Source organism: Erpetoichthys calabaricus, chromosome 4 (genome assembly GCF_900747795.2).
Source record: "Erpetoichthys calabaricus chromosome 4, fErpCal1.3, whole genome shotgun sequence".
NCBI lineage: Eukaryota > Metazoa > Chordata > Cladistia > Polypteriformes > Polypteridae > Erpetoichthys > Erpetoichthys calabaricus.
In genome coordinates, this window is record NC_041397.2 from 6,928,306 (window position 1) to 6,944,886 (window position 16,581).

The following is a 16,581-nucleotide window of genomic DNA, read 5'->3' on the forward strand; positions in this document are numbered from 1 at the left end:
GGTGGGATCACATCAAGGATCGGCTCTGAGTCCTTTCTTATTTGCAATGGTGATGGACAGGTTGACAGACGAGATTAGACAGGAGTCCCTGTGGACTGTGATGTTTGCTGATGACATTGTGATCTGTAACAAAAGTAGGGAGCAGGTTAGGAGACCCTGGAGAGGTGGAGATATGACCACCAAGACAGAATACATGTATGTAAATGAGAGGGAGGTCAATGGAATGCTGAGGATGAGGGGAGTAGAGTTGGCAAAGGTGGATGAGTTTAAATACTTGGGATCAACAGTACAGAGTAATGAGGATTGTGGAAGAGAAGTGAAGAAGAGAGTGCAGGCAGCGTGGGGTGGGTGGAGAAGAGTGTCAGGAGTGATTTGTGACAGACGGATATCAGCAAGAGTGAAAGGGAAGGTCTACAGGACGGTATGTTATATGGGTTGGAGACGGTTCACGAACGTCTCGGTACACGTACAAATCGGTTTACGACCAAAACGTTCGCGAAACTTTTGCCTCGGTTCCCGACCACACACTCGGTATTTGAACAAGCCAGTTTCCCTTTCGGTTTGTGCGCGCCGATGATTTCCACACACGTTGCATTGTTCTCGGTCAGACATGCGTGCTTGCACGTGCGTGCGTGCTTTCGCTGTGAACTCTTTGCGCTCTATTTCATTTCCCTTCCGGTTCGTACGTGCCGATTACTGTATTTAAGCACGTGTTTCAGCCTCTCCCTGTTCATTGTTCTCAGTCAGACGTGCGTGCTTTACCTCTGAACTCTTTGTGCTCTACAGTATTTCGTGTGCTTTTGCAGTTAACCATGGCTTCTAAGCACTGTAACCTCCTCTCCACCCAGTTCCTCCTCACTTCATGCCAGAACTCGACTCATGCAAGGTTAGTTTTCTTGGTGGCTTATGGTTACTTTTTGTATTACGGATTTTTCAAATGTTAATTTTTCGGTTCGTAGCGTGAATTGTTGCAATGTTACTTTTCTTGGTTGTTTATTAAGTTACGGATTTTTCAAATATTCATTTTTTTCCCCTGCGATCGGGTTGTAAGGCTATTAGCGTGAACTCCTGCAATGTTACTTTCTTGGTTGCTTGTGGTTGGTTTTGTAAATAAAGTTTGGATTTGTTCAAATGTTCCTTTATTTTCCCCTGTGCTTAAAACTCATTAAAAAAAAAAAAGTGTTTATACAGCGATCGGGTCGTAAGGCTATAGCGTGAACTCCTGCAATGTTAGTTTTGTCTGTTGTTCAAGGTTTTCTCAGTGTTTTTCAATGTTTTTACATTTAGTTTACTATTACGATGTGCATTCTATGGTGTAATTAACTATATTTGTGCTTAAAAATCTTTAAAAATATATATTTACATACAGTTCGTACCGTCTGGAATGGATTAAGTGTATTTACATACAATCCTATGGGGGAAATTGCTTCGGTTCATGACCAAATCGGTTTACAACCAGAGTTTTGGAACTAATTATGGTCGTGAACCGAGGTTCCACTGTATGTATATATATATGTATGTATGTATGTATGTATGTATGTATGTATATATATATATATATATATATATATATATATAGTGGAAAACCAGCCCGAACACACACAAATTCCAAAACACACACAATTTTATTTACAATATGTACAATGAACACAGTCCTGCACACCACCCAGTGTCCCTGCACCAAACACCCCTATGTCTGGGCCTTCCTTCACCGCCTCCACTCCTCTCCTCCAAGTTTCGTCCTTTTCCTCCCGACTCCGGCCGATGACTGGAGGGAGGCAGATCGAGTGATGTGCCTATGCTACCCTCAAGCTTAACGTCAATCATGTTGAAATTTCCCGTAATTACATTTTTTAAATATCATATCGCATGTCGTATCTCGTGATGTGTGGAGGGTCCGGTGGCTCTGAATTCAAACTACTTAACAGAGTCCACAAATCTTTTTTGCAAGTTTTCATTTCTGTATGTGTATCTCATGATATGAGATCGACGATCACAGTGCCCACCTTCGTACCTTACTTAACATTTGCGTCACACACGTTCTTGACGTGAATCGCCTCATCTTTCCCTTCGTGCTCACGGTCCTAACATATAAAATAGGACAAAAAAAAGGAGACATGTGTTGTTTAGACTTTCAAAATGCCCCCCCGGGCATTTTTTATTTTATTGAAATCACACAACATTCCATACAAATTTTACAAGAACAGGATTAAAAACAAATCAACCCCCACCCCTGAGAAAGAGTGCATGGACAGCAGAATAAAACTTAAACCTAGTAAAAATAAGCAAATAGATAAATTAATAAGTGAATGTAGATAAATGGAGAAGAAAAATAAAAGACAATAGGGAGAGAATCTGCTTCCTCAGTGCTTGAAAAGCTTATTCTAAAATATTATCGATCAGATCCTGCCAGGTTTTGAAAAATTTCTGCACTGATCCGTTAAGTGAGAATTTGATTTTTTCCAATTTCAAATAATTTAAAACATCAGTTACCCACTGACTTAAAAGAGGAGAGTTAGGATTCTTCCAGTTGAGCAAAAAAAGACTGCGTGCCAATAGTGTAGTGAAGGCCGTCACAGTTTGTTTGTCCTTCTCCACTTTAAGCCCCTCTGTGAGCCCACCAAACACAGCTGTTAGTGGATTAGGTGGGATTGTGACCCCAAGGCTGTCTGATAGGCACTTAAAAATTCTTGTCCAGAATAATGTTAATTTGGTGCAGGCCCAGAACATGTGACTCAGTGAGGCTGGAGCTCGATTGCAACGTTCGCAAGTTGGCACTTGCCCTGGAAACATTTTGGACAGTTTTAAGCGAGACAGATGTGCTCGATAGATAATTTTGAGTTGAATAATTGAATGCTTTGCGCATATGGAGCTCGAGTGAATTCTCTGCATTGCTTCGTTCCACTCCTTTTCTGAGATGTTGATCCTTGTCCCATTGTCCTCTGGGATCTTTGAAAGGGAGGGACTGTAAAATGGTTTTATATACTGCAGAAATGCTGTCTAAGTCCTTGAAACTGATGAATATATTTTCCAGCATAGAGGAAGGTGGGACAATTTGGAATTGAAGGATTGCATCACAATGTGAAATGGGATCTCGTGATTTCTGCATCAGATCCGTCGGACTCGATAAGACGTCTCGGTCTTTTGCGATGCCGACCTGATTTGAACACTGCATTTCATTTGCCGCAGCGTTAGCCTCCCACTGCTCAGAAACCCCTGACAGATGTCCCCCTGGCAGTGGCTCTGAACTGAGAATTCCAAACAAAGCGTCAGGTCTTAACCCCCTACATGTGAGGACTTCTTCATGGAGTGGAGCTTCACTTTGTATCCCAGTTGGACTCCCTGCTGCTACTTAGGATACGTTTCACCTTTAAAGGCGCATTATGAAATTGCTTAAGTTACTAAAAAAGCTTCACATCTCAATCTGATTGGTTTTTGCTAATCACTGATGGCTCATATCATGTATGTTGACTTTCAGTTAACTGTGAAAGGCACTATATAACAATTGGGGGTTCCGAGTTTGATTCAGAGTGAATTTCATGCATGAATCAGCCTCACGTTAAAAGGGATTTTTAAAAATTTTCTTATTGAAATGAGAAAAGTAAAGAAACTAAAAGCATATTCAGGGCATTTTTTACAGTGACATCTGTTTGCTTATTTATAAGCGATCTGCCTTTTGAGTATTTGAGGAGACAAAACACTGGGAATACCATTAACCCGGCAGTGATTTGTGTGATTCGTCCAGTGATGGCCGGCCAGGTCTGCCGATGGCTCCTCTGAGATTCTTCACTCAATCAATGGATTTGGAGCTTTGAGGGGTCAACCAGCTGACCTGCACTCCTGACTCACATGTCTTTGGTAAGAGGTTTAATTTCTCAATGCCTGCCTACCTCAGCATTGTCCCAAAGGATAGGCTTGAAAAAAGAAAGTGAAAGGTGTGACAGCCCGCTGTGTGCAAAGTGCTACATTAAAAAAAAAAGGAACTTTCACTGAAGATGGCACCGCTCACCTTAGGTCACTTGCAAGACGCCAACCCCCCGCTCTGCAACTCTGACCTACACAGGGCCACTTTCAAATCTTTTACGTTTTGGTTTCAAATCCTTTAAATATGCAGCTGAAGATGTCAGCAGGAAGTCACTGATGGGACGGCCAGATGTGCCTGGACAGGGGGTGGCCGCCTGAAAGAAGCCCTTTGTCTCCATTAAAGACGAGTAACAGGCTCAGGAAAAAAAGAGTTCTGCTGGAAAAACTCAGCCAAAGAGCCAGAGCACATCGGCATACAGTCTCTGATGATGACGTGGCATGAGGTGGGTACAGGGTGGCACTCAGCTTGGCGATAAATGTCCGATGGAGAAGTCCTTAATTAAAAAAAGGGGCTTCTTGTTGGTGAAGGGCACTGAAGGGCGACTCCAAAGTTAGGGGGACATTGCCTAAGATTAGGCCAAAGTCTTGGCAAGTAGTGGGATCTCCAAACATAGATAGATAGATAGATAGATAGAAATGAAAGGCACTATATAATAGATAGATAGATAGATAGATAGATAGATAGATAGATAGATAGATAGATAGATAGATAGATAGATAGATAGATAGATAGATAGATAGATAGATAGATAGATAGAAATGAAAGGCACTATATAATAGATAGATAGATAGAAATGAAAGGCACTATATAATAGATAGATAGATAGATAGAAATGAAAGGCACTATATGATAGATAGATAGATAGATAGATAGATAGATAGATAGATAGATAGATAGATAGATAGATAGATAGATAGATAGATAGATAGAAATGAAAGGCACTATATGATAGATAGATAGATAGATAGATAGATAGATAGATAGATAGATAGATAGATAGATAGATAGATAGATAGATAGATAGATAGATAGATAGATAGATAGATAGATAGATAGATAGATAGATAGATAGAAGTGAAATGCACTATATTATAAATAGATAGATAAAAACACTAACAGACACCTTCAAAAATTACACAAGTATTCCCCTAAGTTGCTCTTCTTAAATTAATTCCTGTTTATTGATTATATTATATATATATAACACACTCTAATATCAAAGTCCTGAGCATCTTGCTTGATTCACAGGTTTTCACACATGATGTGTCATGTTGGTATATGATGTCACTTCCGTGACCTCATCATGGATTGTCACAGATGAGCGTGTCTTACATGTCGCTCCTCACCATTGACTTTTATGTTTGTCTTCTCTTGTACTCCCCTCATGCATACAAAGGAGGCTCGATCTTTTTAGTGTTTAGCGGCCGATGCCAGTGTCATAAGTGAAACACACTGCCCTCAGTGTCAAGTGGGTGTCGAACAAACACGAACCTGTAAAGTGCAGCCATGATGAGAAAGGCTTCTTGTGAAAATCCTCCTTTGTGTCAGAGCATCGGGAACTCCTAGCACTTAAGTTGCTGACATGAGACGTTCAGTTCCATGGCCAGTCTCCCACTCGCGGATGCTGAGTTTCTCTTCAGATCCACGCGGTTTCCAGTGTGATGGGAAGTGAAAGAATATAGAAGTTTCTCCATCTCACGCACGACTGATGAATCATATTAGCCATTCATGGCTTCTGACAGCTCGTGTTTCTCACTTACACTCCTTCTCAACAGCAATCATTAATTCATTGTTACTGAGTCTGTCATGCCTACATCATCTTGATTAGAGCTGTTATCCTAATCAAAAGGCCGATAATTAAGACTATCCATCTGTGGAGCTCCGAGTGCTAAGCAGAGCTGAAGATTCTAATTTAGATTATTGAGGTGTTGCATAAATACCATCATTTAATTCAGCTAATCACGCCAGCAGGTACAGGACTGTGCATTTGCATTGCTAAAGTACCACTGGCCAATGAACAGCTGGATACGGAATAAGGAGGAAAAAAAAATCAAAAATCAAAAGACAAATCACATCAGAGTGAGGGAAAATGCATGAAACATGTAGGAGATGTGTGTGTGCGTGTGCACTTGGGGTATGTGTGGTGTCGATGGAAAGATAAGAAAGGCACTATATACTGTAACAGGCCTGAAAATAACTACAAAACAGGTAGATATGAAAGATACAAAAATATATTTCTATAGATATGAAAGGCACTATATAATAGATAGATAGATAGATAGATATAAAAGGCACTATATAACAGACAGATAATTAAAGGCCCTTATATATAATAGATATACAGTATAGTAGTGGAAAGTGCTCTGTTGGATGTCAAGTGCCTTTCATCTATCTATCTATCTATCTATCTATCTATCTATCTATCTATCTATCTATCTATCTATCTATCTATCTATCTATCTATCTATCTATCTATCTATCTATCTATCTATCTATCTATCTATCTATCTATCTAACATATATTTGTTGATATATTATATCCACACACATGCTTGCTTCATGTTTGCATTCTTCTCCGGTTGATTGACACGCCATCATTTCTTTTTATAGATTTACAAAATGTGGGCCGTTAACCATAAATGGTTAAGAGAAAGGCAGGACTTGATTAAATCTCTTGGCAATAGTCTTGTCTCAAGATTTTCTTTTATAATAGAGAGATATGGATGCATGGCGGGGTCTCCCGGATAATGAGATGAAGGAGCAGGCAAGGTGAGGCTCAACATCCTTCCAGAAGCCAATAATGGCAGTAGGGACGCAAGTCTGTGCCTGTCGGTTCAGGGTCCCCACTACTGCAAGAATCCCATGTTGGGTAAGCAGAGGAGATGTCGGTTTGAGAAAGAATGCATAGGGCAACTGAGTTTTTTTATGGGACAGATTCCTGCCTATGGGCGTTACGGTGGCGTAGTGGGTAGCGCTGCTGCCTTGCAGTTAGGAGACCTGAAGTTCACTTCCCAGGTCCTCCCTGCGTGGAGTTTGCATGTTCTCCCCGTGTCTGCGTGGGTTTCCTCCCACAGTCCAAAGACATGCAGGTTAGGTGCATTGGCAATCCTAAATTGTCCCTAGCTTGTGTGGGTGTGCCCTGTGGTGGGCTGGCACCCTGCTTGGGATTTGTTCCTGCCTTGCGCCCTGTGTTGGCTGGGATTGGCTCCAGCAGACTCCCTGTGTTAGGATATAGCAGGTTGGATAATGGCTGGCTGGCAGATTCCTTCCTGCAATCTTAACCTCATTTTAATTTAATATTTATTGAACTGTTTTAACCCCCACAGTCACTCATTTTTATTGGATTATTTATTTATTCATTAGAAGAAGATCTTGAGATGCGCTGCACTTTTGAACACTGTTTTGTGGATGGATTTTAATAAAAGCACTAGTCACCTCTACGCCTATGCCCCTTTGCTGTAAGTGTGTGTCCCCATTGGCTCGACTCATCTTGGTTCATGAAGATCAACGGTTCGGGTTCAAGAGGCTCCCGAACACAACAGGGAGAATGGAGCTAACCCGGACCGTTGCACCACTCTAGACATCACTCGTGAGTTACGCTGAAGCCCTGGAGTCTCATTTACAGGAACTGTATTTGGCGATCACTCCATTTAAAATCAAGTTGACCCATTTTTATTTATTTTTAATTTTATTGATTTTATTGAAATCACACACCATAATAATAATAATTCATTACATTTATATAGTACTTTTCTCATTACTCAAAGCACTACCCACACAGGAAGGAACCGGGAAGGGAACCTACAATCTTCCAGAGTCTCCTTACCACAAAGCAGCAGCACTACCACTGCACCACCTGTGAGGACACAACATCCATCCATCCATTTTACAACCCGCTGAATCCGAACACAGGGTCACGGGGGTCTGCTGGAGCCAATCCCAGCCAACACAGGGCACAAGGCAGGAACCAATCCCGGGCAGGGTGCCAACCCACTGCAGGACACACACAAACACACTCACACACCAAGCACACACTAGGGCCAATTCAGAATCTCCAGTCCACCTAACCTGCATGTCTTTGGACTGTGGGAGGAAACTGGAGCGCCCGGAGGAAACCCACGCAGACACGGGGAGAACATGCAAACTCCACGCAGGGAGGACCCGGGAAGCAATCCCAGGTCCCCAGGTCTCCCAACTGCGAGGCAGCAGCGCTACCCACTGCGCCACCGTGCCGCCCAAAATACAATTTAAACCTAGTAAAAAGAAGTAAATAGATAAATTATTAACTGAATATAGAAAAATGGAGAATACAAAGAAAAAAAAAGACAATAGGGATAGAATCTGCTTCCTCGGTGCTTTAAAAGCTTATTCTAAAATATTATTGATCAGATCCTGCCAGGTTTTGAAAAAGTTCTGCACTGATCCTCTAAGTGAGAATTTGATTTTTTCCAATTTCAAATAATATAAAACATCAGCGACCTGCTGACTTAAAAGAGGAGAATTAGGATTCTTCCAGTTGAGCAAAATAAGTCTGCGTGGCAATAGTGTAGTGAAGGCCATCCCAGTTTGTTTGTCCTTCTCCACTTTAAGCCCCTCTGTGTGCCCACCAAGCACAGCTGTTAGTGAATTAGGAGGGATTGGGACACCAAGGGTGTCTGAGAGGCACTTAAAAACTTTGGTCCAAAATGATGTTAATTTGGTGCAGGCCCAAAACATGTGACCCAGTGAGGCTGGAACTCGATTGCAGCGTTCGCAGGTTTGATCTTGCATTTTGGACTGTTTTAAGTGAGACAGATGTGCTCGATATATCATTTTGAGTTGAATAATTGTATGCTTTGCGCATATGGAATTCTCTGCATTGCTCCCTTCCACTCCTTTTCTGAGATGTTGAACCTTCTCCCATTGTCCTCTTGGATCTTTGAAAGGGAGGGACTGTAAAATGATTTTATATATTGCAGAGATGCTGTCTAAGTCCTTGAAACTGATGAATATATTTTCCAGCATAGAGGAAGGTGGGATAATTCGGAATTGAAGGAATGCATCACAACGTGAAATGGGATCTCTGAAATGGGATTTCTGCGTCAGATCCATCGGACTCGGTCTTTCGCGATGCCGACCTGATTTGAACACTGCATTTCATTTGCCGCAGCGTTAGCCTCCCACTGCTTTGAAACCCCTGACAGATGTCCCCCTGGCGGTGGCTCCGAACTGAGAATTCCAAACAAAGCGTCAGGTCTTAGCCCCCTACATGTGAAGACTTCTTCATGGAGCGGGGCTTCATTTTGTATCTCAGCTGGACTCCCTGCTGCTGCTTAGGTTACGTTTCACCTTCAAAGGCGCTATATGAAATTGCTTAAGTTACTAAAAAAGCTTCACATCTCAATCTGATGGGTTTTTGCTAATCACTGATGGCTCATATCATGTATGTTGACTTTCAGTTCACTGTGTGCAACAATTGGGAGTTCCCCCATTTTTATGTGCTCTTTAGACTCCACGACAGGCTCAGTGCGGCCACCTCATTCCTACGTGCCTGAAATCATTTGCAGTACACCAGTCAACCTTTAAAGATCTCAATATCTGAAACTCGGAGAATAATTGAGTGCTTCATCTGGTCTAATTTGTTTTCAGATTTCAAATCAATAATCCTTCAGGATCGATTTCAACAGCCTCCTTTACCATCCTTTGATCTAAAACACTCGCTTAAACGTAACGATCTCCAATTTCCAACGCAATTTCTCGAGGGTGGCTGACACACATTGAGCTCTCCAAAGATTTGTGCGTCGCCTCTTTTCCTTCGGTGGTTCTCATTATTTACAAATTAGCCCTTTGGATGTCTCGCCTTCTCTGCAGGTTGCACCAGAATGCATTCTTTGATCTGACATTTCTCATTGAGGTCATCTGAAATTGACAGAGTGCACTTGTGGCACTTCCACATCTTTATGAAGTCACAAGAGAGAAAAGGTCTTTGGCAGAGCGGAGCCTCACAAGAATTGACGCGATCTGAGGAGGGAGTTATGGCTTACTGTACGTTTGATTCTTGTATGTGGAATTAAACAGCATGCTGGCCAATCTGTCAGTCTGACTGCCATAACATTTTTATAAAATCAATCCATCAATTACGTATACTTTTTGTTGAAACTTTCTATCTATATAATGAATAACCAATCCATTATTATTATTATTATTATTATTATTATTATTATTATTATTAATAATAATAATACTAATACTACTACTACTACCAACTGTGCTACCCATCAAATAAGGAAATAAATCTAAGCAATCAAAGCAGACCTCAGTGTTAATGTTTTGCAGTGCACCATCTGTTGGAATGTATTAGTATTAGTAATAAAATACATTGCATTTCTCCTTCCAAAAGATGGAATAACACACACACTACAGCTGCTTTTAGTACTCTCATACCAAATACTATCTAACAGAGACACATGCATTGTATTTGTCATTCTAACAGATGGAGTATCACACACATTACAACTGCTTTTAGGAATCTCATACCAAATAGCATATAACAGAGACACGTGCATTGCATTTGTCATTCCAACAGATGGAGTATCACACACATTACAACTGTGTTTAGGAATCTCATACCAAATAGCATATAACAGAGACACGTGCATTGCATTTGTCATTCCAACAGATGGAGTATCACACACATTAAAACTGCATTTAGGAATCTCATACCAAATAGCATATAACAGAGACACGTGCATTGCATTTGTCATTCCAACAGATGGAGTATCACACACATTACAACTGCATTTAGGAATCTCATACCAAATAGCATATAACAGAGACACGTGCATTGCATTTGTCATTCCAACAGATGGAGTATCACACACATTACAACTGCGTTTAGGAATCTCATACCAAATAGCATATAACAGAGACCCATGCATTGCATTTGTCATTCCAACAGATGGAGTATCACACACATTGCAACTGCTTTTAGGAATCTCATACCAAATAGCATATAACAGAGACACGTGCATTGCATTTGTCATTCCAACAGATGGAGTATCACACACATTAAAACTGCATTTAGGAATCTCATACCAAATAGCATATAACAGAGACACGTGCATTGCATTTGTCATTCCAACAGATGGAGTATCACACACATTACAACTGCGTTTAGGAATCTCATACCAAATAGCATATAACAGAGACACATGCATTGCATTTGTCATTCCAACAGATGGAGTATCACACACATTACAACTGCGTTTAGGAATCTCATACCAAATAGCATATAACAGAGACCCATGCATTGCATTTGTCATTCCAACAGATGGAGTATCACACACATTGCAACTGCTTTTAGGAATCTCATACCAAATAGCATATAACAGAGACACGTGCATTGCATTTGTCATTCCAACAGATGGAGTATCACACACATTACAACTGCGTTTAGGAATCTCATACCAAATGGCATATAACAGAGACACATGCATTGCATTTGTCATTCCAACAGATGGCGTATCACACACATTACAACTGCTTTTAGTACTCTCATACCAAATACCATCTAACAGCGACATGTGCATTGAATTTGTCATTCCAACAGATGAAGTATCACAAACTTAACCGTAATAAAATGCATCATTGCAATTTTTTGTGACGTGCCATTTATTGGAATGACAAATGCAAAGCATATGTGTCTGCTATATGCTGTTTACAATGGGATTCATAAAAGCACTGTTAATGTTTGTGATGCACCATCTGTTGGAATGATAACTACAATGCATTTGTCTCTTTTAGAACATTAGAACACTCTAGACGAGAACAGGCCATTCAGCCCAACAAAGCTCGCCAGTCCTATCCACTTATTTCTTCCAAAAAAACATCAAGTCGAGTTTTAAAAGTCCCTAAAGTCTTACTGTCCACCACACTACTTGGTTCCTTATGCCAAGCGTCTATCATGTTTTGTGTAAAGAAAAACTTCCTAATGTTTGTGCGAAATTTACCCTTAACAAGTTTCCAACTGTGTCCCCGTGTTCTTGATGAACTCATTTTAAATTCTTGATCCACTGCACTAATTCCCTTCATCATGTTAAACACTTCAATCATGTCACTTCTTAAACTTCTCTTGCTTAAACTGTAAAGGCTCAGCTCTTTTAATTCTTTCGTCATAACTCATCCCCTGTAGCCCTGAATCAGCCTAGTCGCTCTTCTCTGAGACCACCTCTAGTGCTGCTATGTCCAATTTGTAGTCTGGAGACCAAAACCGCACACCAGACTCAAGATGAGGCCTCACCGGTGTGTTATAAAGCTTGAGCAGAACCTCCTGTGACTTGTACTCACACATCAAGGTGCTATATAACCTGACATTCTGTGAGCCTTCTTAATGTCTTCTGAACACTGTCGGGAAGTCGATAGCTGATAGTCCACTATGACTCCTAAATCCTTCTCATGAGGTGGACTCTCGATTTTCTGACCGCCCATTGTGTATTCAAGCCTCACATATTTACTTTATATGTGTAATTCTTTACATTTACTGACATTAAATTTCATCTGCCACAAATCTGCCCAAGCCTGTCTGCTATCCAAGTTCTTCTGTAATGATATAACGGATTCCAAATTATCTGCTAATCCACCCATCTTGGTATCATCTGCAAACTTAACCAGCTTGATCTTTATCCATCCATCCATCCATCCATCCATTTTTCAACCCGCTGAATCCGAATACAGGGTCACGGGGGTCTGGTGGAGCCAATCCCATCCAACACAGGGTACAAGACAGGAACCAATCCCAGGCAGAGTGCCAACCCACCGCAGGACACACACAAACACACCCACACACCAAGCACACACTAGGGCCAATTTAGAATCGCCAATCCACCTAACCTGCATGTCTTTGGACTGTGGGAGGAAACCGGAGCGCCCGGAGGAAACCCACGCAGACATGGGGAGAACATGCAAACTCCACGCAGGGAGGACCCGGGAAGCGAACCCAGGTCCCCAGGTCTCCCAAATGCGAGGCAGCAGCGCTACCCACTGCGCCACCATGCCGCCCTTGTTCTTTATATTCCTATCTAAATCATTTCTATATATTAAAAATAGCAGCGGCCCCTGCACTGACCCCTGCTGGTCACCACTCTTAACATCTGCCAGTTCTGATGAGGTTCCTCACACCATTACCCTCTGCGTCCTGTGTCTGAGCCAATTCTTCACCTACCTACACACCACACCCTGAACTGCCACTTCTTTTAGTTTGATGCCCACCCCTGTCATTTGGCACCTCATCAAAAGCTTTCTGAAAGTCCAGATAAATAATCACAATCTGCTCCACGCTGGTCGTATCCTTTTGTTGCCTCCTCATAGAATTCCAGCCTGTTAGTAAAACACAACCTCCCTCTTCTGACCCCATGCTGACTGTCCTGTCCTTGCCAGGTGTTGCTCAATCTTATTCTTAATAATTCCTTCCATTAATTTTCCTGTGATGCATGTTAAGCTTACTGGCCTATAGTTGCTTGGATCTGCCCTGTCACCCTTTTTATATAATGGGATGATATTTGCCATTTTCCAGTCCTTCGAAATCTCTGCAGTGCGCAGTGACTTCCTAAAAATATGTTTTGAGGGTTTAAATCTGAACTCAATAGTCTCCTTAGGAACTTGAGGGTTAATATTATCTGGTCTTGTTGATTTGTTCGATTTCAGCTTATTTAATCTGAGCAGCACTTCTCCCTCTACGATTTTCAAATCCCTCAATACCTCCTTAGTAGTCCCTGTTACTGCTCTGAGGTTATCCACTTGCTCACTTGTGAAGACCTCAGAAAAATGTAAGTTTAGGTCCTCCGCTATTTCACTGTCTGTATCTTTTAATCCCTCTTTACTATTCCTGATGCACTTGACCTCCTCCTTGACTGTTCTTTTACTACTAAAATACTCAAAGAATCTCTTAGGTTTCTGCCTTTGCCTTATCTGCTCTATTCCTCTCCAACTGTCTTTTAGCCTCTCTGATATCATTCTTAATGGTTGCCCTCATGTTCTCATACATAATACGATTCTCTTTTCAGTCATTAGTCTTATATGCCTTATGAAGCAGTTTTTTCCTTTGCAACTTCTAGCACAGTATACAGTATCTCTTTTGTCATGGAATGGTTTAGAATGACCCTGTCCTATAATATTAGATTCTTTTAGTCCCATGCTCTCATTCTTTGTTACGTAAACCCACACATATACGTCCTTCACCCCTTCAACTCTTGTTCTCCAATCCTTGTACTTAATGTGGCCTAGAAGGAGACACAGCTGTAAACGTTATGCATTTGTTGCTGGTACTATGAACTGTCTTCACCCAGTAATGACTGCCACCGTGCTTCACTTCTCTTATTGGAGATGTCCTCCTTTCCTCTGTTCCTCAGATGACAAGGTAGAGCACACCAGTTGGTATAGGATTCATAAAAGCAGTGTTAATGTTTTTGGTGCACCACCTGTTGGAATGGAAAATGCAGCACAAATGTTTCTGTTCTGTTCCATTTGGTATGGGATTCATAAAAGCAGTGTTAATGTTTGTGGTGCATCATCTGTTCGAATGAAAAAGTGCAACTGATTTGTTTCTGTTTAATTGCATTTGGTATGAGATTTGTAAAAGCAGTGTTAATATTTGTGCTGTACCTTCCGTTGGAATGACAAATGCAATGGATATGTCTCTGGAATATGCAATTTGGTGTGGTATTCATAAAAGAGCGTTAATGTTTATGATGCACCATCTGTTGGAATGCAAAATGCAATGCATATGTCTCTGTTATTTGCAATTTACTGTGGAATTTTTAAAAGCAGTTTAAATGTTTGTGATGTGCCATCTGTTGGAATGACACATTCAATACATATGTCTGTGTTGTATGCCGTTTGGTATGGGATTTGCATAACCGTTAATGTTTGTGATGTGCCATCTGTCAAAATCACAAATGCAATGCATATGTCTCTGTTATATGCTATTTGGTATGGAATGTATACATGAATTGTTAATGTCTGTGATGCTCCATCTGTTGGAATGACATTCACAATGCATATGTCTCTTTTATTTGCAATTTGGTATGGGATTTGTAAAATAAGTGTTACTATTTTTGATGTGCCATCTGTTGGAATGACAAATGCAGCACAAACGTCTCTGTTCTGTTCCATTTGGTATGGGGTTCATAAAAGCAGTGTTAATGTTTGTGGTGCACCATCTGTTGGAATGAAAAAATGCAATGCATATGTCTCTGTTAAATGCCATCTGGTATGGGATCTGTGAAAGCAGTGTTAATGTTTGGAAGTGGATATTTCAGTTTCTTTTTTTATTTTTAGCAAGTTTGCAAAAAGTTTTGAACTCTTCTTTTCACTTTGTCATTCTGGGATATTGATTGTTGTTTGAAGAGGGAAAAAATAATTGAAATGATTTCAGCACAAGAGTGCACCACACAAAATGTGTTAAAAGTGAAATATTCTGAATACCTTCTGATGGTACTGAAGCTGAGCGAAACACAACGTTGCTCCAATAAGCTGACGTGGACCACTCTGTTGTAGAACGACCACAAGAACAGACTTACAGTTGTAAACACAAATGGACTTTTTTAAAAATTTGAAACAGGGTCAATGTTAGGAACAAGGCCTGCAGGCTTGTGCTTTAAAGAGCAGGCCACACAATGGAAAACCAAACATCTGTGCTTCATAAGATGAATGAAAAAGGGAAAAACATTCCATTATCATATTATATTAGAGAAGTCCTGGAAAGGAAAAGTTCATAAATGGCTGTTGGGGCTGGCAGCACAAGAGTCTTTAAAACTGTTTCTTGAGGTGTGAAGTTATTAGCCATTTATACGCGAATTTTAATTTTAATGAACCTTGAAATTCTTTGGATGGACTTGCGACAGAGAAAAGATGACTATCAGTGGGAGAGGAGAGGTGGTCAGTGGGGATTGAAGGCATTAGACAAAAAGGAAATTAGTGCCACATGCATGAACCACTCTGTAATCTGATTAGATATCAACGTGCCATGGCTGAGGGCAAATGCATTAGCTAAAAAGTTAAGGGACTTCGGAATGGGAAAATGGAAGGAAAAAGGGATACTTTAGGGGAAAAAAATGTGAGGATTTGAAAAGATGGAAACACTTAGGGAAGAAAAAAAAGTCAACTGGAAATGGCCTTGACCAGAAGGCTCTGCAGTTTAGGATGGCGGCCTCAATCTACTGATTCCAATTGTAGGGCACAGGGATAACACTAAAAATAATACTAATAATTGTGATGCATCCATCCATTTTCCAACCCGCTGAATCCTAAGTACAGGGTCACGGGGGTCTGCTGGAGCCAATCCCAGCCAACACCGAGCACAAGGCAGGAACCAATCCTGGGCAGGGTGCCACCCACCCGCAGGATCCAAGAAATATTCAGACCCTTATTTCAGTACTTTGGCAGAAATTCCATCTTTAAGTCTCCTTGGTTAAGTTGTCTACAAGCTTTGCACCCCTGGATTTGGCAGTTTAGCCCGTGGCTTCTGACAGATCTTCTTAGGCCCCTGTGGTCTGAATAGGAAGCATCTGTGAACTGCCATTTTCAGGCTTCTTCACACATGTTTGATCAGGTTTAGGTCTGGGATTTTTTAAGGAATTAGGGATAAGCCCAACCCATGCCTGCCATCCATCACACCGTTCTATGAGCAGATCCTATCAAGCTCTAGTAGATTGGGTGAGACATTTCTGTAAACTACCACC

General features: G+C 41.0%; 1 long non-coding RNA gene across 1 annotated transcript in view; it reads left to right on the top strand.

The window, feature by feature from the left end:
• Window positions 1–242: 242 nt before the first annotated feature.
• Window positions 243–16,581, top strand: part of LOC127527476 (uncharacterized) — a 94,349-nt gene continuing 78,010 nt past the window's right edge. The window contains exon 1 of the long non-coding RNA XR_007934779.1: window positions 243–409. This is a non-coding gene — a long non-coding RNA (uncharacterized LOC127527476). The remainder of the gene's footprint in view (window positions 410–16,581) is intronic.